The sequence below is a fragment of the Vicugna pacos genome, unplaced genomic scaffold, assembly GCF_048564905.1.
Source record: "Vicugna pacos unplaced genomic scaffold, VicPac4 scaffold_20, whole genome shotgun sequence".
Lineage (NCBI taxonomy): Eukaryota > Metazoa > Chordata > Mammalia > Artiodactyla > Camelidae > Vicugna > Vicugna pacos.
In genome coordinates, this window is record NW_027328741.1 from 89698451 (window position 1) to 89719012 (window position 20562).

The window sequence follows — 20562 nt, forward strand, 5'->3', positions numbered from 1 at the left end:
TTGGCATCTATGTTCATTGGTATTGGCCTATAATTCTCTTTTTTTGTAGTGTCTTTGCCTGGTTTTGGTATCAGGGTGATGGTGGCTTCATAGAATGAGTTTGGGAGTATTCCCTCCTTTTCAATCATCTGGAAGAGTATGAGAAGGACTGGTATGAGTTCTTCTTTGTATGTTTGGTAGAATTCCCCTGTGAAGCCATCCGGTCCTGGACTTTTATTTGTAGGGAGGTTTTTAATTGCTATTTCTATTTCCTTTCTAGTGATCGAATTGTTCAAGTGTTCAGTTTCTTCTTGATTCAGCTTTGGTGGACAGTATGTTTCCAGAAACTTGTCCATCTCCTCTAGGTTATCCAGTTTGGTTCCATATAGTTTTTCATAATATTCTCGTATGATATTCTGTATTTCTATTTTGTTTTTTGTAATTTCTCCATTTTCCTTTCTTATTTTGCTAATTTGTGCTCTCTCTTTTTTCTTCTTTGTGAGTTTGGCCAGAGGTTTGTCGATTTTATTTACTTTTTCAAAAAACCAGCTTTTGGTTTGGTTGATTTTTTCTATGGTCTTGTTAATCTCTATTGTATTTATGCTCAGTTTTAAAAAAGAGTTTCTACTGTAGTTTTGTTTCACACACACACACACACACACACACACATGCACGCAATTTACATGGTGGAGTTTCAGGGCAATAACCCACAGAATGCCCTCAATGTAGTTAAATGAATTGTGCTGCCTAACGAGTGAATTTCACAGATCCCTTGTGCCAGTCTTGTCTTCCTTGGTTCTGAGTGTGGTGAGGGTTGTTTTCACTATACAGCAGTAGAATTTTCACTCGTTCACAGTCATTTTATAAAAATCAAATGCAAACTCATGGTTACCTGAGGGGAAAGGGGGGAGGGAAGGATAAATTGGGACTCCAAGATTTCTAGACACTAAACTATATTCAATGCCTTAAAGTAAACTGTAATGAAAAAGAATATGAAATTGAATATATGTAGGTGTATGTGTGGCTGAAACATGATGCTGTACACTGGAAATTGACACAGAGTAACTGACTACACTTCAATTAAAAAATAAATCATTGACCAGTCATTCTCAACCACACGAGTGAAAACCTGCCCTGTGTCACGTCCGGCATGACTGATGTTATTCTCATTTGGCTTTGAAAGTGATTCTCCACATGTCTGCCTTCCTTGCAGAAGTGGTTTGCAAGTGTGTTTGTGAATGTATCCATTTCTGAGTCCTAGCTGAGTTGCCAAATGATAAGTCCTAGCTGAGTTGCCAAATGATACCAGATCTCAGTGTGCTGCTCTGTGAGAAAAGCCTCCTCTTTCACTTTATAAAAAAAGCATCAGTAACTGCCAGGGATGATTTAATTGCAATCATTTCCCCTTTGAATCTCTGGACAACTTTCCTGGAGACTCTCTCGTAGGGATTTATCTGGCAAACAGATCTGTCTATACGTACTACAGGGATATGTAATTCAAAACAGATGGACGCACTATCCAAAAGAAAGACATACATGCAGATATTTAAATATTTAAACCTGGGTTTTCATGACTTGAGGATAAAAGATTACTTTTTTTATATATAGGTATATATAACTGAAGTATAGTCAGTTTACAATGTTGTGTCAATTTCTGACGTACAGCCTAATGCTTCAGTCATATGTGCACATACATACATTCATTTTCATATTCTTTTTCACCACAGGTTACTGCAAGATATTGAATATAGTTCCCTGTGCTGTACAGTATGAACTTGTTGTTTGTGTATTTTATATATAGCAGTTAGTGTCTGCAAATCTCAAACTAACGTCTGGTTTGCATAATGCCTGCAGGAACGAGTCTTAATGCGCATTTTTAATTTTGGGCACCCACCTGCCTGGCAGGCACCGGTCCTTTCAGTCCTTTGGTGTTTGCCTTCTGCAAGTTCATGACCTCCTACTGTTGAGGCTTAGATACGAGTGGGTGCTTTTTTCTTCTTTTCTTTCATACAGAGTAAGTTCCAAAAATGTACACAAATCAATGAGATCAAACTGTGAGACAAAGCTTTATGTTATGGGAACAAAGTGTTAAATTGTATATTTGAGCCGTTAGCCTGACCCACAGTCTGCACGGGGAAGCGCTACAGAAAACAGCACAGACGCACAGCGAGAAGTGTGCCCGTGACCTTGAACTCCTTCTCCTGGACATTTCTGTGAACTCAGACTCCTGCCCAGAGCTCAGCCCTTGGAGAAAAGACCCTGTTCTCCAGAACAGACTGTGTCTAGACTGCCAAGGTTTATAATCTTCCTCTGTTATGCAATATTAAACATTTCCTGAGCAAAACGTGATTTATACTCAGTTGCATGTCTCTGGAATAGATCAGTATATTAAATCATGTAATCATTTGTATTCAAAAGACCCGTTATTATGAAACAGCTGTTCATATATCTCTAAGATAAGGGAACTCCAGAAATTCTTAGGGAAGACAGAAGAAAAATATTTTCTTTGTGAAGAGAAAAATTTCCATCACAGAAACTGCCAGCTCAGGAAAATTGTGATAAAAATGGCTGATTGCTACTTCAGAACAACAAAAACTAAGAAATAGGAATAACAAAGTCATCAAACGGCACAAATAAAATTAGTAAACTTTTTTTTAGTATATTGTAAAATAAATACAAAAAGAGTAAGATTTCAAGTTCATGTACTATTACTAATTAAGGTAAATCCTTGAACACTATGCACCAGCTTAATAATTTCCTATAAAAGTATTTGCATGTATTCTTTGTAATCTTTGAACTTGCCACAGTGTGAGTTATTATGCAAATGTAACATTTTCTTTTACGTTTGATTCGTATTTCTTTTTTTCTTTCCATTTCTTTGAACTTTCTCAGTTTCTCTTATTGCTTGTATGGGTCTGATAAATGATCAAATCACTTAAATTCATGGAACGTAAACATTTGCTTAACTATATTCAATTATACTGCCTTTATTCAAAAGATTTGTTTCTGTGAATCTCAGACAATGTTCCCCATAAGTGTTTCTCTGCTTTTTACCACCTGGATCAATTTTAAAATATCATTTCTTTGAAAAATGTTGTATCTGAACAGTTCGATAGATCAACTTAAATTGCAGTTTCAATATAACTCATTTGATACTTTCAACTTAAATTGTAGTTTTAATACAACTAATTGACTTTAAGACCTTGGGCTAATAGGAAATTGAACTAAAGAACTAGGATTGAAAAGATTTAAATTATATGTATATATAAAGAGAACACAAAAGATCTGGGTCACTGTTGTGGTTTAGCTCACATATTCATGTTTATATAAAATATTCTTGCTAGTTGTAAACTCCAGTTAAAATCATATACCTTTATTGTGGTCCATGTATTATGTGGACAAGATTTGTATATTTGGGTTTGTGTGTAACTGTGTGCATATTTAAAAACAAGCCTATAACCGTACACCATTATTATTTGAAAAAGTCTGTGAACTATAAAAAGGGAAACTCAATAGTTTGGAAGGAAAATGACCGCCTTCAGTCTGGTTTAAGAAAAGCAGCGCGGAGCAGCCCAGCCTGCTTTGTCGCCCAGCGAGCACAGGCTTGTTTGTGACCAGGATACACTCACTTCACAACAGCAACGGACTTCTTTGTTTGTGTTGTTTTTAGCAGAAGAGTGAGAATTCTTAGCAATTACTACCCGCCCCTGTATTCGTTTTGAATGTTCTTATGCTTCCAAAGCCTGGAGTGTTTTCTTGTTTTCAGGTCGATTTCCATGACTTATTTTCATGACTTACATCACAATGACTTTCAGGCCCCAAACTCAGAATAATACAGAGGTTGGACTTTTTACATGCAAACCATTTTTGAAGATTAGCACTTGGCCATGGGAGAGCACCGAGTTTGACTTTCCACCTTCAAAAGGGAGGAAAGCTTGAGTTAGCTGCATGTGTTGCATATTTACTGTGTATTTAATTAGTACACTGCTGTTATGATCATTTTATTAAGTCACAATGTCATATCAAATGAAGGAGCTAAATTTTCTCTGCATCTATTATGTTCCTACACGATTCAAAATTTATGTACTTTTCAAGGTAGACGGATGCATACAGGCGTTCATGTCCAAAGACTGGCTTTGTGACTTAGTTGATATTACAGAGTATGTTGCTTCATGGTTTAAAGATCTGTGTGGATTGCTGGACTTTGTGACGTATGGTTCACTGGATGAGTTGGAAGGCTCTAGAAATTTGTCAGTGTCTTCACTGTCCGTAATCTTGTTTCACCCTCAGGGTAATCAAAAGATTGATTCAATAGTTTAGTGTCATGAGACCTTACAAAAGGATTCTATAACCCTCTGATCTTATGTTGTTTGTTACTATAATAAGTTATCAGAATTGAGTCTTGAAGAATGATGGCTCCACACGGGCTGTGCATGGCTTTGGGGCTGAGGGTGTCTGTGTTATCTCCCTGGGGACACCTTGGAGCCTGGCACCACCATGAGCACCCGGTCATTGTGGTCTGAGTGCCTGAGTCAGGATTTCCAGCTCCTGAGACAGATGTCTTCACAAAAGCTAACCCAAAATCAACTGAATGAGAATTAATTATAGAGAAAAATGAGATGAGTGAGGAAGAGCTCATGAGATGTTTGTGCTGTGATTGGTCTTGCTATTAAAATTCTGTTTTCTGATGGGTGCCTGAGAAAACCTTTGTCTTTCTTCTTATCTCTGTTTCTCGATGTAGTCAGCTCTGTTTACGTAAAGTGAAATGGAACATTCTTGGAGTGATATCTTACTTCCTATGACCACTTGGAATTCAGGGAAAATACCCTAATATTGGCATAAACACTAAAGATTCTGAGAGGCTTGCAGTGTGACTATAAAGTCTTCACAAGCCTGTCTTTGGAATCTACAGTCTTTAACCCCTGTTAACATCACTCTGAACTCTAGGGTTCTCAAAACATAATTTGAAAAATCTTCAATAGTATGTATCTATTTCTAGATTTTCAGAAATGCTAATTTTTACATGGATTAGTCCTTAACAATCTCACTTTAACATTAGAAAAAAAGGATTTAGGGAGAATTTCAGCTTCAACTTCCAATGAATTATGAGAGAATTGCTATAAAGGGTAATCATGAATTACCAGTGGGCTCCAAGCGGTGGCCGGCTAATTCCAACCTGCAGACATGTTACAGTTTGGCTTAAGCAGCTTAAAGAAACATGGACTCAGCATTGAAAAATCAGAAGATTCAAATAAAAATATTCATTTCTGGCGCTGCCTGACACGGGAGAGCATCTGCCAGTGTTAGAAATGTCTTCCCTCAAGGCCACACTCGGCTTTTGCTAAGTCGCACTGCCTCTTATAAAAGGGGGGTGTCCTGGGTGGAACCCCTGCTGGTCTCCTTTGCTTCTGTTATCAGCCTGGACCCTAGAAGCATTTGAGTTTACAGTCCCTGATGTTTGTTCCTTTTTTTAATTGAAGTGTAGTCAATTACAATGTGTCAATTTCTGGTGCACAGCATCATGTCCCAGTCATGCGTATATATACATATATTCATTTCCATAATCTTTTCCATTAAAGGCTATTACAAGATGTTGAGTATAGTTCCTTGTGCTATACAGAAGAAGTTTGGTGCTTTATCTATTTTTATATATAGAAATGGAAGCAACCTAAATGTCCACTGACAGGTTTTTTTCCTAAACATGAATCTCTTCTCAATAAATGGGAAAGATTCAGAACAGAAAAATAGATACAACTAAGCTCATAGCCTTTGTAGAGATAATGAGTCAATAAAAGCAGGGTTTCATCTTTCTGGACAATGAACAGTATTAGACATGTGTTCTATTAAAACAAATAACCCACTGCAGTCAATCAGGACTTGCTGGTAGAAAGAGAACATCACAGCATTGTAAGGAAAAATTAGCAACTCTACCAAGTGTTTAAAAATTCTCTTTATGTCAGCATCATGTCAGAGGCTAAGATGAAAACTGATCCATATTCTTTCTTCACTTAAAAGGCATTTGTGCACAGCTCTGATGAGTCAGAACCTGTGTGCTGGAATACACCTCATGGCACTATCCTAAAGTCTCTTGGCTGGTTGTAGTTGGAGGCAGATGAAAAGGGAATGCAAGATAATTTAGCAGCACAATCTAAATTGTAATCCATCACTTTCAGTGACAAATCACAGAAGTCACCTATAAAATGTTTATAAAAAGTCCAAAGTCAAAAGAAACCGCACAGTTTTGTGAATGAGTTTGGAGCTACAATGTTCATGGCTTAAAGTTAATTTGTGATCACTGAAAAGAGTTAAGTTTCATCTTTTGACTAATAATATCTTTCCCCAAATAAATTGTAGCAAAGATAATTTGCAAAGAAACTTTCTCAATCATTTCTGTATGCAGATTGGGCTCTGAGAATCCCAGCTACGATTTGACGTATTGATCTTATTCGAATACCATTTTCCTTATTGGAAAACAATTGCTCAGTTTTTATTTTGCTGGTTTTTATTACTCAAAATTTAGTAACTAGACATTAAGATATGAGGGAATCTGTAATAAAAATATGAAAAGATAAGTAAAGAAATATTATGGCATAGAGGTAAAACTGCTTCTAAATAAGATATTTTTTCAAAGCATTTCATGAAAAATCCAGCTACCTTAATCCATTTAGAATAGTTACAGAGCATTTCAAACCTTTTGAGAACCTTAGCTGCAGAAAGATTAGTCAGTCCTCTTTCTCATTTTAATCAAACATTTCAGCATGAATTCACTCACCCAATTCTAAGGGCCATTTCCTCTGAAATTATCCATAAATCTTCTATGTCCTATGGTAGAGAAATATAAAGTTTAACAACATTTTTAAAAAGCGTTAAAATTAAACTTTGCTGAATTTTTAGTGGAGCCCTAAGTTGAATATGACATCCACAATACTTGGGAAGCTACTGAACACTTGTAAAAAAAATTTGGATGAGACTTTCTGATGTGTGGCTCCATATATATTATTAGTCATTCTAGTTCTTTTATTTCAAGGAAACATTTTTTGACTCTTTCCAAAGCCTTTCATCTTTGGTAAAACTTTTTCCTCTATTGCTAATATGCTCCATGACCTTGAGCAAATTGTTTACTTGGCTGTAGGCTTTTGATCAACCCCATATATAATTAAGATGATAAGTGTTTGAACTTTACAGAGTCTGAAATTAATTATATATCAAAATTTTGATACCATGCATTTTTTGAGCATTTAATTTTGGAATAATTTTAGATCTGTTGAAAAGCTGCAAAGATAATAGAGAGTTTTGGTTTACTTTTCATTCAGCTTTATAGTGTTGATCTATTTGTCAAAACTAAGAAATTAACATGTATACAGTATTACTAGTTAAAACTTTGGCTTTGTTTGGGCTTCACCAATGTTTCTGCTGCCTTTTTATTTTTCCTGTCTAATCTAATCTGGGATCTAATCCCCAGATCCCACACTGCATTTAGTGCTCAGGTCTCCATAGCCTCTGTCAACCTGAGACCATTTCTCAGTCTTTCCTTGTCTTTACGACTCTCCTGGAAATACTCCTTAGTTAATGTCCCTCCTTGGCCGTGTCCAACATTTCTAGGAACAGATGAAGATGTTGCTGGTGGATGTAACCAGTGTCCAGGTTCTTGTCCCATCCCAGAGAGAATTCAGAGACAAGATGTGGAGATTAAGAAAGCAAAGTGAGGATGGAAAACACACTCTCAACGGGAGGTGGGCAGGCTCAGGTGAGCAGCTGCCCTGAGTTTCTTTGAGAAGTTGGTTACATAGAGTGTAAAAATGAATGGACAGAATACTCATTGGGGAGGGAAGGATTTGGGGTCCTATTCCCTCATTTTCATCCCAACTCCAGCTTCCTGAAGGGAGGAAGGATTTTTGTTCTTATTTAGTCTGGATCAGAAGTGTCATGATGTCGGTGCGTGATGGGTGGTTCTAATCTACAAGGCTAATTTTATTGAAATGAGGACATAATAAGCAAGAGGTTATATTCAGACACTGGAGATTCCTGCCTTTTCCCACCTTTCCTTGTCGATTCCAGACCCCTTGCTACCACAAAGTGTGTGACCGCTTATCAGCCCAGAGGTACCTGCTTGTCTTTCTCTGCCCAGGGACCTCTGGTGTCTGCATGGTGAAGGGTTTCCTGCATTTGGCCGGTGCCCCTCCTTTCTGCCCAATTCCTGCCATTTGGCCTGCGTCCCCTTTTCTCTGTTCATATCTAGCTCTCTGCCTGCTCTCACAGAGGTTTTAGATTCTAAGGAAGAACATCACAGCTGCCCTTCTCACTGCATCCTATAAGAGTGACGTGATATCAGTATGACCTTGCACTGGGGGCACTGGCTTTGATCACGGGTTAAGTCGGTGTCTGTCCAGTTTCTTTCCTTCTGTTTTCTCTTTCCATTCTCCCAGAAGCACAGCCTCTAAGTCCAGCCCACACTACAGGGAAGGGGAATGAAGCTGCACCTGCTGAGGGAAGGGCATTGCAGAATTTGTGTTCATATATTAAAACCACACCATATAGAGCAAGTTTGGCGACTACACAAAGACCCTGTTTTTCCTTCAGTTTCCTACCTATGGGTTCTAATGCCTGTCAATGGATCTCACCTGCTGCAAATTCCTCTACAATATTTAATGAGAATTCTTCTGAAGAAAGATTTGCCTCTTCTTCTACACTGCTTTATGCAATATAGAAACCTCATGGAGATTTACTCTATTTTTTGCATTATAATCTAATATTATCATTATTGCATTGTTCAGTTGTTCCAAATTTTGCCATTGCGAGTCCTCTCCAATTGGCTCCTGGGGCCCTTTGACGTACACATCATGGCTTTTTGCTTTGTGTTTGTGTGTGTTTGTTGCCCCAGAAGGGGAAGAGAAAAGACCTCAGTTCTTGTCATACCCAAAAGATAAGAATTCAGACAGGACATGCAGTGCTGTGTAGTGAAAGATTTTAAAGGATTTATTTAACACCTCCAAGAACGGGAGGCGGGCTGATCCAAGGGCAGATAGCAGTGGGCTTTGTCTCTCCTCTTACACCCTTGCTTAGAGGTGGTCTCTTGACTGACTGATGGCTCTTGCCCCTGGAGTGCTGTGTCATGCTTGTCCCCTTTCGCACGTGTCCTTACCCATGATGCACACAGAGAAACCCAAGGGGGTGCCTCAACCACAATGCTGATTATTTCACAATGAGCACTGAGTCATGTCTGGTTAGACCCTTGTTGCTACTGCACAGTCATGGCTTTCAGGTTCTATCCAGTTTCTTGCTGGCACTCATTTTGAGGAAATAAAGTCCCTTTACGCTGAAGGCAGGCACACCAACATCTAATGGACCAGCCTCCCTCTCCTCCACCTTACCTGTCAGGTGCCTCCCACTAATCTAACTACCTAACATGTTCACTTGCATACTTTGTATCTGATGGACTGCAGGATAATGTTCATCTTGTAGTTTCACTGCCTCCACCCTAGGACCAGCCCTGCCTCCATGGAGCCCTATTAGTTTCCTAGGACTTCTATTCCTAGCACGTTACCACAAGCTGGGGGGCTTCAAAACAGTAGAAATGACTTTCTCACAGTTGGGAGGCCAGAAGTCTGAAGTCAAGGTGTGAGCAAGGTTGTGTCCCTGTCTGTTCTGTGCCTGTCTCCCAGCCCTGGTGGCTGCTGGTGACCTGGCTCTCTTTGGTTTGGTGTCATCACAGAAACCTCCTTCTTGCATGTCTCTCCATGTCTTCCCCTGTTTTGCTAAGGATGCCAGTTATTGGATCTAGGGTGCATCCTAATCCAGTATGACCTCATCTTAAATAATGACGTCGGCAAGAACCCTACTTCCAAATAAGGTCATATTCTGAGGTTCTGGGTGGACATGAAATTTGGAAGGACGCTAGTCACCTCACCACCATTTTAGAAACCAAGATCTGGGCACTGCATTTTAAAATGAAAAATCAGTGTGTGTATGTCTATGTATAATATACACATAATATATGTCATCATTATATAATTATTTGTAAATAAAATGTGATATTTATAAGATGTTACAACCTACTTGATGAGTGCATTGCCTTTTTCCTTTGTTTTACCCTGTATTTCCAAGTCAAGTAACTTCCTTAGATATATTACTTAAGATATATTTAATCTCTGCAATTTGAATACGTATCTTTCAAAATAGCTTTGCTGAAATCAAATCTTATTGAGAGAGATGATTAGACAGGCTTCCTGATTCAGGCTGGTTATCAACAAAGGGAAGAAGGTGCCAGGCTGTTGAAAAACAGGACCTTTTCTATTCCCCTGCAGCCGGCACCTCAATTCCAAGGACACAACCACATACTGAGACATGTGATGTTCTACAACTGCTGTGTCAGTCCCGAGGACCTACCCCAGTATCTCTTTTTTTGTTCTCTTTCTGGCCAAAGTTTCTGTTTTAGGGCTGAGCTCTGTGAGAGAAAAGAGCAAGTAATAGAAGATGTTTGAGGGGGAGGGTACAGCTCAGTGGTAGAGTGTGTGCTTAGCATGCGCGAGGTCACAGGTTCAATCCGCAGTCCCTCCATTCAACAAATAAATAAATAATCATGTATATTCGAATCAATATCCAAAATTATAATGATACATTCACAGACATAACGTTACTTTATTGTTTTCATATTTATGTAAATGATACTATGGTATGCATATTCCTTTTTGATTTTCTTTTAGTCTTTCATTTTTCAAGATTTATATTACTAAATACAGAGTGTTTTAGTAGCTACACATTTACAATGTCATGGATATTAGAAAATGTAGAATAATTGAAAATTCATTTCTCTATTACCCCAAATGTAGGTTGTTTTGTTTTTCAACATTAAAATCATTCTTTAATCGGTATCTTTGCACAAAGAATTACAGATCCTTCATGTATGTGGATGACTCTGGAGGATATTGCTAAATGCCATGTTCTCCAAAATAGTTATTCTTATATATGTATATTATTATTAGCAATGTAAGCAAGGTTCTGCTTCTCCAAGTATGTGCCTAGTTGATATTATCATATATAAAATGTTCTTTTACATATCTATACCATATGTTTACATTTTTACCATTGATAGATGTGAAATTGTGTCTCACTGCCTTAATAAATATTTTATGAAAAAGATTATGAAAATGAATATATGTATATTCATATATGACTGAAGAATTGTGCGATGCACCAGAAATTGACACAACATTGTAAACTGACTATTACTCAATTAAAAAAAAAATCAAAAAAGAAATAATTTCCTTAATTTCGAATAATCTCGAGCTTGGAAAATACGGGGATTTTTTTGGTCATCCCAATTCTCCTTCTGTAATTTGTCTGTTCAAATCCTTGGTTGATTTTAGTTATGCTTTGTTTTTATTTTTAGAAACTTTTAATGCATTCAGATACTAAATCTTGTCTAGTCATATGTAACGCTAACATAATTTTGCAGTTCACAGCTTCTGTTTTATCTTCTTTTATTATCCAGAGATTCCAGATTTCCACGAAGTGAATTAAATTGTGCTTCTCACATGTGGGTGGATGTGTGTGGCAGACTGTGTGTTTGCATATGATGTACACATAATTATTTTAAAAATTCGTCTTTTCCTCAGGTTATATATTCTTTTAAATTATGTTTCTTCTATCTAGATTCTATTTTTGCATAATACAAAGTAAATACTCTTTTATATTTTGTTTTTCCATTTGGACATCCAAAGTTTCCAACATCACATATTAAATAAGCCATCATCTCTCTAGCAATTATGGTTGAAAACCACTACTTCTGGTACCTTCTGTATCAACATGTATGTGTGGTTTGCTTCTGGGCCACCTTTTCAGTTCCATTTCTCAACTGTCTATCCTCATGCCAGAACTATAATATCTTTTTTTTAATCTCTTATTTTTAATTTTGGGGGGAGGGAGGTAAGTAGGTTTATTTCTTTATTTACTTTTAGAGGAGGTACTGGGGATTGAATCCAGGACCTTGTGCATTCTAGGCATGCACTCCAACACTGAGCTATACCCTGCCCTCCTTATAGTATCTTAACTTTAATCTATTTTGCCACTTTTTAAGTCAAGTGTTCCCTTTTTGCTCTTCTATGAGTGCGGTATAACACACTGGTTTATCATGTAATATTTGTAGGTAACACACCAGGGTTCAAATCTGTTTTAGCCTCATTTGCCAACATGCCATCGGCATGTTACTTAGGTTTCCCGTGTCTCGGTTTCTCATCTGCAAAATAAAAATATTATTGGTTCCTATATCATAGTGTTCTTTCAAAAGTTAAATATCCTTCTTCACCCAAAGCATTAGAATTGTTCCTAGAAAATAGTAAATGTGTAATAATTAGTCAGGATTCAAAATTGTCTTGATTCTTCTCAGTCTTATACTCTGTACATTTTAAAGCCAGCATTTCAAATAGTTTAGTAAACCATCTCCAGATTCTGAACTGAAATTTCACTGAGCTTATAGAGTAATTTACATTTTCTAGCCGATTATCTGAAATCGATTTGTTTGGGCAGCATTAACTCCTAACCCTAAATTATGACAGATATACATTGTTAGTCCTGATGAGCAATATTTTATGAAGGTGTATTGTAAAACTTCATGACTATAAAAGAATTTTAGAAACTGGGGGATTTTTAAGGATAGAGGAATAGCAGAATCAATTAGCCCCTTGTGTTACAAATGGGAACGCGAGGGTCACACTTGCTTTTTGTGTCCCGAGGCCTGGAGGAGGTCTGAGGCCCAGTGACTGACGTGTGGCTATCTGCATACACTAGAAATTTCTTTATCCAAAAAAGGTTTGCCATTATTGGTCATTAAAAATAACAAGACACATTAATGCTAAAACTCTACTGAACGTTACTTAGTGCATTTTTGATGGCTCTAACTACACTTAAATATTTTAAAGTGGTCAAGGTCAATAGGACCATAAATTGATGTTCTGGAGAATATTTAATCGTTTCAGCTGCAAAACAAATAATAGCATAAGAATCAGCTTTTACTGTGTGGATTTCGGCTCAAGTCATAGCCCTCCTTTTTTCTTTTTCCTCCAAGGCCTATTAACCACTTACCCACTCTGTAAACATCTGGGTGCTGGGCACATCCTGGTCAGCTCTGGCTTGGGGCTGACGCAGTCTCAGACACACCAGGCTCTGGGCTCGGCGAGTCCTTCCAGATGACGGCCTGGGGAGGAGTGTGCTGGTCATGTTACTATTAAGAGCATCTATTTCATCAGTCACACCCACCTGATGGTAAAAACCGTATTTGACTGCAATGCATCTTTCGAATCCTGCTTCACTGTCACCTCCTCTGTGAAGCTGTGTCCAACATCCACCAGAGGAAAAGGAGAAAATGTTTTTGTAAATAGAGCCCTCTTTCAAGAAAAAAATAATATAACTATTTCATAATTGGATACAAGGCTGGCTACCAGATGATTTCTTCACAAATTTACTACACCTAAATTTTCTTTGTATCTTTTTAAAAATTATAGTTTAATCCATTAAATGTGCAAAACAAAAAAAGAAAATCTACTTGGCACAGCTTCAGACTTTATCTATTTGTGTTAATTTTTGTGTATAGTGTAAGGTAATGGTCCAGTTTCATTGTTTTGCATGTGGCTGTCCAGTTTTTCCAACCAGTGTGGAAGAGATTCTTTCAGAAGATTTCAGTCTTCTTGAATTCGCAAAGACTTGTTTTGTGTCTTATTGTATAATCCACCCTGGAGAACGATCTGTGTGCTCCTGGGAAGAATGTGCATTCTGGTGCCGCTGGATGAAATGCTCTGTCTGTGTCCGTTTGGTCTAATGTATGTTTCAGTTTATATATTTTCTTGTTGATTTTCTGTCTGGGTGACCTACTTTTTACCAACATTGGTGTATTGAAACCCCCTATTATTATTGCATTTTTGTCTATTTCTCTCTTCACATCTTTTAGTATTTGCTTAATAAATTTAGGTGGTCCAAAACAAATTCATTATGATAATTATGCTTTTGGTATTGTTGCTTGTGAGCCACAAATAAAAATCCTGGTGATTAGGTTTAAAAGCGGAAAATTTCTACTTATTTCCTCAGGTAGTTTTGCTGGGTTTCAAGCAGGCAGAGTCTTAATTCACTTTCCTGTCTTTAAATCCTTGAATCCTTGAAAAGGATTTTATAGAGGAAAAGAAAATCTGCATTTGTTGTCCACTCGCTGGTCCATTTTGCAGCAATTCACAGCAGAATTTGTGATTTCCAGTCCTTTTTGGATGCATCGGCTCAGAGAGCTAGGATTGAAAGGCTTTCCTGCCTCAAAGCCTCTGTTTTCAGTAGCTTGTAACCAAACTAATTAACTGAAATGAAGTGAGTCATGTTTGTTGTCAGTTAAAAAGTGAATCTGGCGCTATGGAAACAAATTCCGTAAAGTTACTTTAGAGGATCAGATTAAAACAATTACATATTTTCATGAAAATGTGTTAGTGGTGTGAGTCAGCCCAGATTCAGCATCACTTACATCCAAACAAGTAACAACCATCCGAGGACCATGGCGCTTTGCCTGTTTTTTGTTCTCATCAGGAACACGAGTGTGGTCTCATCATGTTACAAAACAACACTTGATATGTTAGAAACAAAACAAAACAAGCTACTGTTCATTTCTAGGAATATAAGGGCAAAACCAGCAACAGTTATAGGTATATGATTAACAGCCAGTCACGTGGGAATTTGTTTCTTCACTCCTTCCTTACTAGTTAAGTAACATCGAACAGGTTACTTAAGTATTCTGTGCTGTAAAACCAAGAAACAGCACCCAATTCATGGCATTGTTATAAAAAGTGAAGTAAGCCAGGAAGAGAAAGAAAAATACCATATGATATCAGTCATATGTGGAATCTAAAAAAAAAAAAGGGAAAAGAAAAGAAAAAAGAGGACATTAATGAACTCATCTACAAAACAGAAAGAGACTCAGATATGGTCAACAGTCTTATGGTTACCAGGGGACAGTGAGTGGGAAGGGATAAATTTGGGAGTTTGAGGTTTGCAAATGTTAACCACTAGATATAAAAATAGATTAAAAACAATATTAAATATCTTGTGACAACCTTTAATGAAAATGAAAATATGTAAATACATGCATGAATGCGACATGATGCTGTGCACCAGAAACTGACAGTTCATAATTGACTATACCTCAATAAAAAAAAAAAATAATAAATAAAAAAAATTTAAACTCAAGTGGGATGAGAACCAGCTTCTAGATTTGACAAGGATGTATGGTATCAGTAAAACAGAGCATAAGCTCTGAATGTACAAAGCACAGAATTTTTGCTTATGACAGGTTAAATGAAGGCATCTGAAACTCAACTTGTCCAAAAGGAAACTGACCTGTGTTCTGTAACACGTGCCCATCCTAAGTCAGAATGGTCTCTTGGTCTGCCCCACCTCTTCCCAGCCTGTTTCACCACATGGAAAGGTGATGAGCAGAGATGAATCTGCTGTCACTTCTAGATCACCCTCTCCACACAGCACAAAGTCCGATATCCTTGGCACCATATATAAAAACTTGGACACATTCTACTATTCTAAATATTTAAATAATATTGAATTTTTAAACAATACACTCTTCTGGTCAGTCATCTTCAAAAGAACATGGCAATAGTCATTTTTCCCTTCTCTCTTATATCTTGTGAGGGACTATGTGGCATTTTGTTAAGAGCACAGATCTGTTTAGGACCCATCCTCCCAGGACGCTTGGTTAGAGGAACCTGACCACCCCCACTGTGCTCTTAAGTAACTTGAATATTTGTGTCAGGAAGGCCTTGAAAACATGAATAAAGGGGCAATGGGTCCAACAGGCATTGAAAGTGATGCTGTCTAAGTACTTGTGGGGAGATCTTCTGCAGGAGTTTCCCAAACTATTAGGAAAGAGAAATCAGAGCCTCAATTGCTCAGCAGTTGCATTTCTTGAATGAACATAAATAAAATAGCAATTTAGTTTTATGCAATCATGTCTGTGAACTTACTGCGTGCCAGCTCACAAGAGAGGAATGCACTCAGTGGACTGTCATATCAGCTCTTTGCATAAAAAGACCAGATGCTAGATGGTGGTGAACTTACCAAGAGGATGCACTGTATGAAACTGGTCCAGGGGGGCCCCACGAGCTTTTCTGTGAACTGTTACTTGAAAGTCTATTATGCTTATTTTTTTAACCTTCTAATGCAAAGGAATCTGCCAACAAATTTAAATTTAATGTAGAATAAATAAATCTGCAAAAATAATTACAGTGCTGCATCTTTTGTAATAAACAAAGGGCCTCTTCATTATTTCCAAAATGACTAACATTATTTCTGATAACTAAGTTTCTTATAAGTAATTAACTCCATCAGTAAAATTTAAGTCAGTGTTGATGGCTTATTTTCTACTTATTTTAAGGAAGTCAGTGATGTCTCATTTTTATTTTGATTTCTTTAGGGTTTTATCAGTTACTTTATGAAATATACTAGCTATGTTTTAGCCCCAGCATGCACACTTTTAAGCTAGAAAAGTTCTTGGGTTGAATTGTAATAGTAGTACATAACTCGTTCATGTAAAATAGCAATTTTTATTATGGGAGGTAATAAGAAAAAATCCTAGCTCGGCGATAACTGGTGACAGTTTCCATTCTTTTTTGTTAGTTTCTCTTTAGAGCAACTGTTAGAATTTTAGTTTTAATCACAAAATATTGATGTATTTATTAAATAGATAATGATTATTTCAACCATATTAACTAAGTTAGATAAGTGAAAAATGCAGTAGATGTCTAAAAACATAGAAATTTGATTTGAAATTGCAGACTGGAAATCTGAAGCACAGGTCAGGGAACTTTTCTTGTAAGGAGCCAGGTAGCAAACATCGTAGGCTTTGCAGGTGGTGAGGTCTTTGCCAAAGCTATTCAACTCCATTGCAGTGAAACATCCAGAGGCAGTACATAAACCAACAGCTGTAGCCGTGTTCCATCAAATTTGCAAAACAGGCAGCAGACTGGATTTGATCCACGGGCCAAAACGGGCTGACCTCTGAACTCAAGTGTTCAGAAACCCATGCCTACATTGTGACCAAAATGTCCCTGAGGTAACAGTGTTGTTTTGGAACTCAGAGTTTGGCATCTAAACCTGGGTTTGACTCCCAACCCAACCTTTCCCAGCTCTATGACGTTTGACAAGTTACTTTGTGTTTCAAATTCTTCAACTGCAAATGGAAATAAAATCTATTTTGTGAAAAAATATTGGAGAATTCAGTTTGGTGCAGCCATTGTGGAAAACAGTATGGAGATTCCTCAAAAGACTAAATAAAGACTTACCATAAGACCCAGCAATTCCACTCCTGGGCATATATCCAGAAGAAACCCTAATTCAAAAAAACACCTTCACCCCAATGTTCATAGCAGCACTATTTACAATAGCCAAGACATGGAAACAGCCTAAATGTCCATCAACAGATGGCTGGGCAAAGAAGTGGTAGTATGTTTATACAATGAAATATTACTCAGACATAAAAAAGAACATAAAGCCATTTGCAGCAACATGGATGTTCCTGAAGAGTGTCATTTTAAGTGAAGTAAGCCAGAAATAGAAAGAAAAATACCATATGATATCACTCATATATGGAATCTAAAAAAAAAAGAAGACAAATGAACTTAGATATAAAACAGAAACAGATTCACAGACATAGAATATAAACTTGTGGTTGTCAGGGGAGAAGGGGATGGGAAGGGACAGACTGGGAGTTCAATACTGACAGGTATATATAGAATAGATAAACAAGTTTATACTGTGTAGCACAGAGAAATATATTCAAGATCTTGCAGTAGTAGCTCATGGTGAAAACGAATATGAAAATGAATGTATGTATATTCATGTATGACTGAAAAATTGTGCTGCACACCAGAAATAGACACTACATTGTAAATTGACTATAACTCAATAAAAAAAAAGATTCAAAAAAATTGGAGATAATGACCCAGATAATTCATGTAAAGTGCTTAGCAGAGTGTATTTGGACACATGAAAAGCAGTTAATATACCTTAGCAGTGTTCTCACTTTTCTCTAAGATTATAGAAATACTATATAATATAATATAATATATACACTGTATGATTATCATTTTTTTCTCCCTAATATTATATATTACATAATTCATAAAGGCATGCCATTTATGCAGTTCAACCTGACACAGATATTATTTAATTAGGAACAATTTTGTTTTTGAAATTTTTATTGCCCAATAACTTTTGGTGTTTTTTCCCCTTTAGTTTTGTATGTATGTTACTTACAGTGTCTAAAACAGCTCTGTATTGCTTTAATTGAACACACTTTCATTTAGTCAATCAATTTGGGGGATAAAGGTAGGAACAGGCAAAATAGGAAATGCTAAACCTGGACACCTTAGAATTAAAGAAAACTGGATAATCTGCTGAATTTAATTAAGCTGGATTCACATTAAACTAAGTGATTCCAAAGGTTTTCACATGTTAACCATCAGTTATATGTAACAGCAACATTAGGAAGAAATAAATTTGGTCCTGAAAATAAGGCAAATGAAATACATGCCTTTCATGTTTCAACTCGTACAAATTGGTAAAATCTAGACTTCATAAAATAAAAATAGAATCAACATTTACCTTGTATCCTTTCATCTGTCAATGGACATTTAGGCTGTCTCCATGTCTTGGCTATTTTAAATAGTGCTGCTCTGAACATTGGGGTGCAGGTGTCTTTTTGAATTAGGGTTCTTTCTGGATATATGCCCAGGAGTTGGATTGCTGGGTCATAGGGTATGTCTATTTTTAGCTTCTTGAGGAATCTTCATACTGTTTTCCATAATGGTTGCACCAAACTACATTCCCACCAGCAGTGAAGAGGGTTCCCTTTTCTCCACAGCCTCTCCAGCATTTGTCATTTGGGACTTGTGAATGATGGGCATTCTGACTGGTGAGAGGTGGTACCTCATTGTAGTCTAAGATGTGGTATATATATACAATAGAATACTACTCAGCAATAAATAAGAATAAAATAATGACATTTGCAGCACCATGGATGGACCAGAGATTGTCATACTAAGTGAAGTAAATCAGAAGGAGAAAGGAAAGTGATACTATATGATATCAGTTATATGTGGAATCTAAAAACATGACACAAAAGAAATTATTTACCAGACAGGAACAGACTCACATAGAAAACAAACTTATGGTTACCAGGGTGAAAAGGTGGAGGGAGGGAAAACTTGGGAGTTTGGGATTTGCAGATACACATTACTATATATGTAAAATAAAAAACAAATTTCTACTGCATAGCACAGGGAACTATATTCAATATCTTGTAATAACTAAAATGGAAAAGAATATGAAAAGAAATGTACTTGTATGAATGAAACACTGTGCTGCACACCAGAATTTAACACAATGTTGTAATCTGATTATACTTCAATTAAAAAAAATTTACTTTGAGTTATAAAAATATCTTTCAGTGACATTTTTCTATACACCACATATATATACATATTTGTATAAATGTATATATGACTATATAATTGTCTAAATATATTGCACAATTTTTGGTCTCAATAGAGTTTAGTAAACAGCTGTGTTAATCATAATTAACCTTCCTGGTCTTCATTCCACAAAAGTGAACACGACTCCTGAGCTTGCACCCGAGGGCCCTGGGATATTCAGATTATTATTTTCATTTCACCTGATAGTTACAGTTTTTTATCACGTGTTGCCTGGTACAAATCAATTAAAATCATACTGCTTCACCTTTAATTTACCTGCAGTCTGAATGCAGTAGCAGCCTGACTGTGGGATTAGAGCTTTGTGACACCCCAATGCTCAAGGTGTTTATCTCTGTTTGCTCCTTTTTCAGAGAGACATGAACTTAATATGTACACACAGAAATTGATGAATTATCTTGTTTCTTCTAAGACCATACTGAGTTTGAACTCTGGAAGAAGATGATACTGTTTGTTGAACTCCACAGGTGACTTGTACCCAGCAAAACTAGAAACGCATTGTTACCAAAGTGCACATTTTTACTATTGGAAGTTTTATATATTTCAAGATTTTAAAGAATTTTTAAAAACTTTCAAATAATTTTTGACAGCATGGATAGTGAAGATATTCACAAATGTCTATTTGAAATCTCTTTTCTCCCTTGTACATTAATCACTACTGTGATTTAGAGTAATCACAGGACTTTATCACTACTAATAAAATGTGTTACAATTTTACCATTTTTCCATTTAGCCCTGATGGTAAAAAAACAAACACACAAACAGTGAGTCACCAGAAGTCAGCTTACAAATTATGTAGCTCTCATTCTCCTTGGTTTCTTTCAAAACCTCAGTTGGTCGGATGCTCAAAGAATTCCTGAGCAGTCTTTTCTCATTTGATTCTAACAACTGTAGGCCAGAAACCAAGATACCTTAAATACATAAATATATAAAGATGTGGTTTACCTCAAATGTCTAAAGCTCCAGTGTTCTTCTACCAGAGGCAATCTAAGCTTAAATTAATTGAAAAATCAGGAAGGAAGTAGTTATCAAACAATACAGAATTTTTTTTAGA

The 20562-nt window shown here is 36.7% G+C and overlaps 1 protein-coding gene across 1 annotated transcript in view; it reads left to right on the plus strand.

Moving 5' to 3' along the window:
* The window catches only part of LOC140693733 (putative N-acetylated-alpha-linked acidic dipeptidase), a 1237440-nt gene that overhangs the window by 1009123 nt on the left and 207755 nt on the right, over positions 1 to 20562 (plus strand). The window lies entirely within an intron of this gene.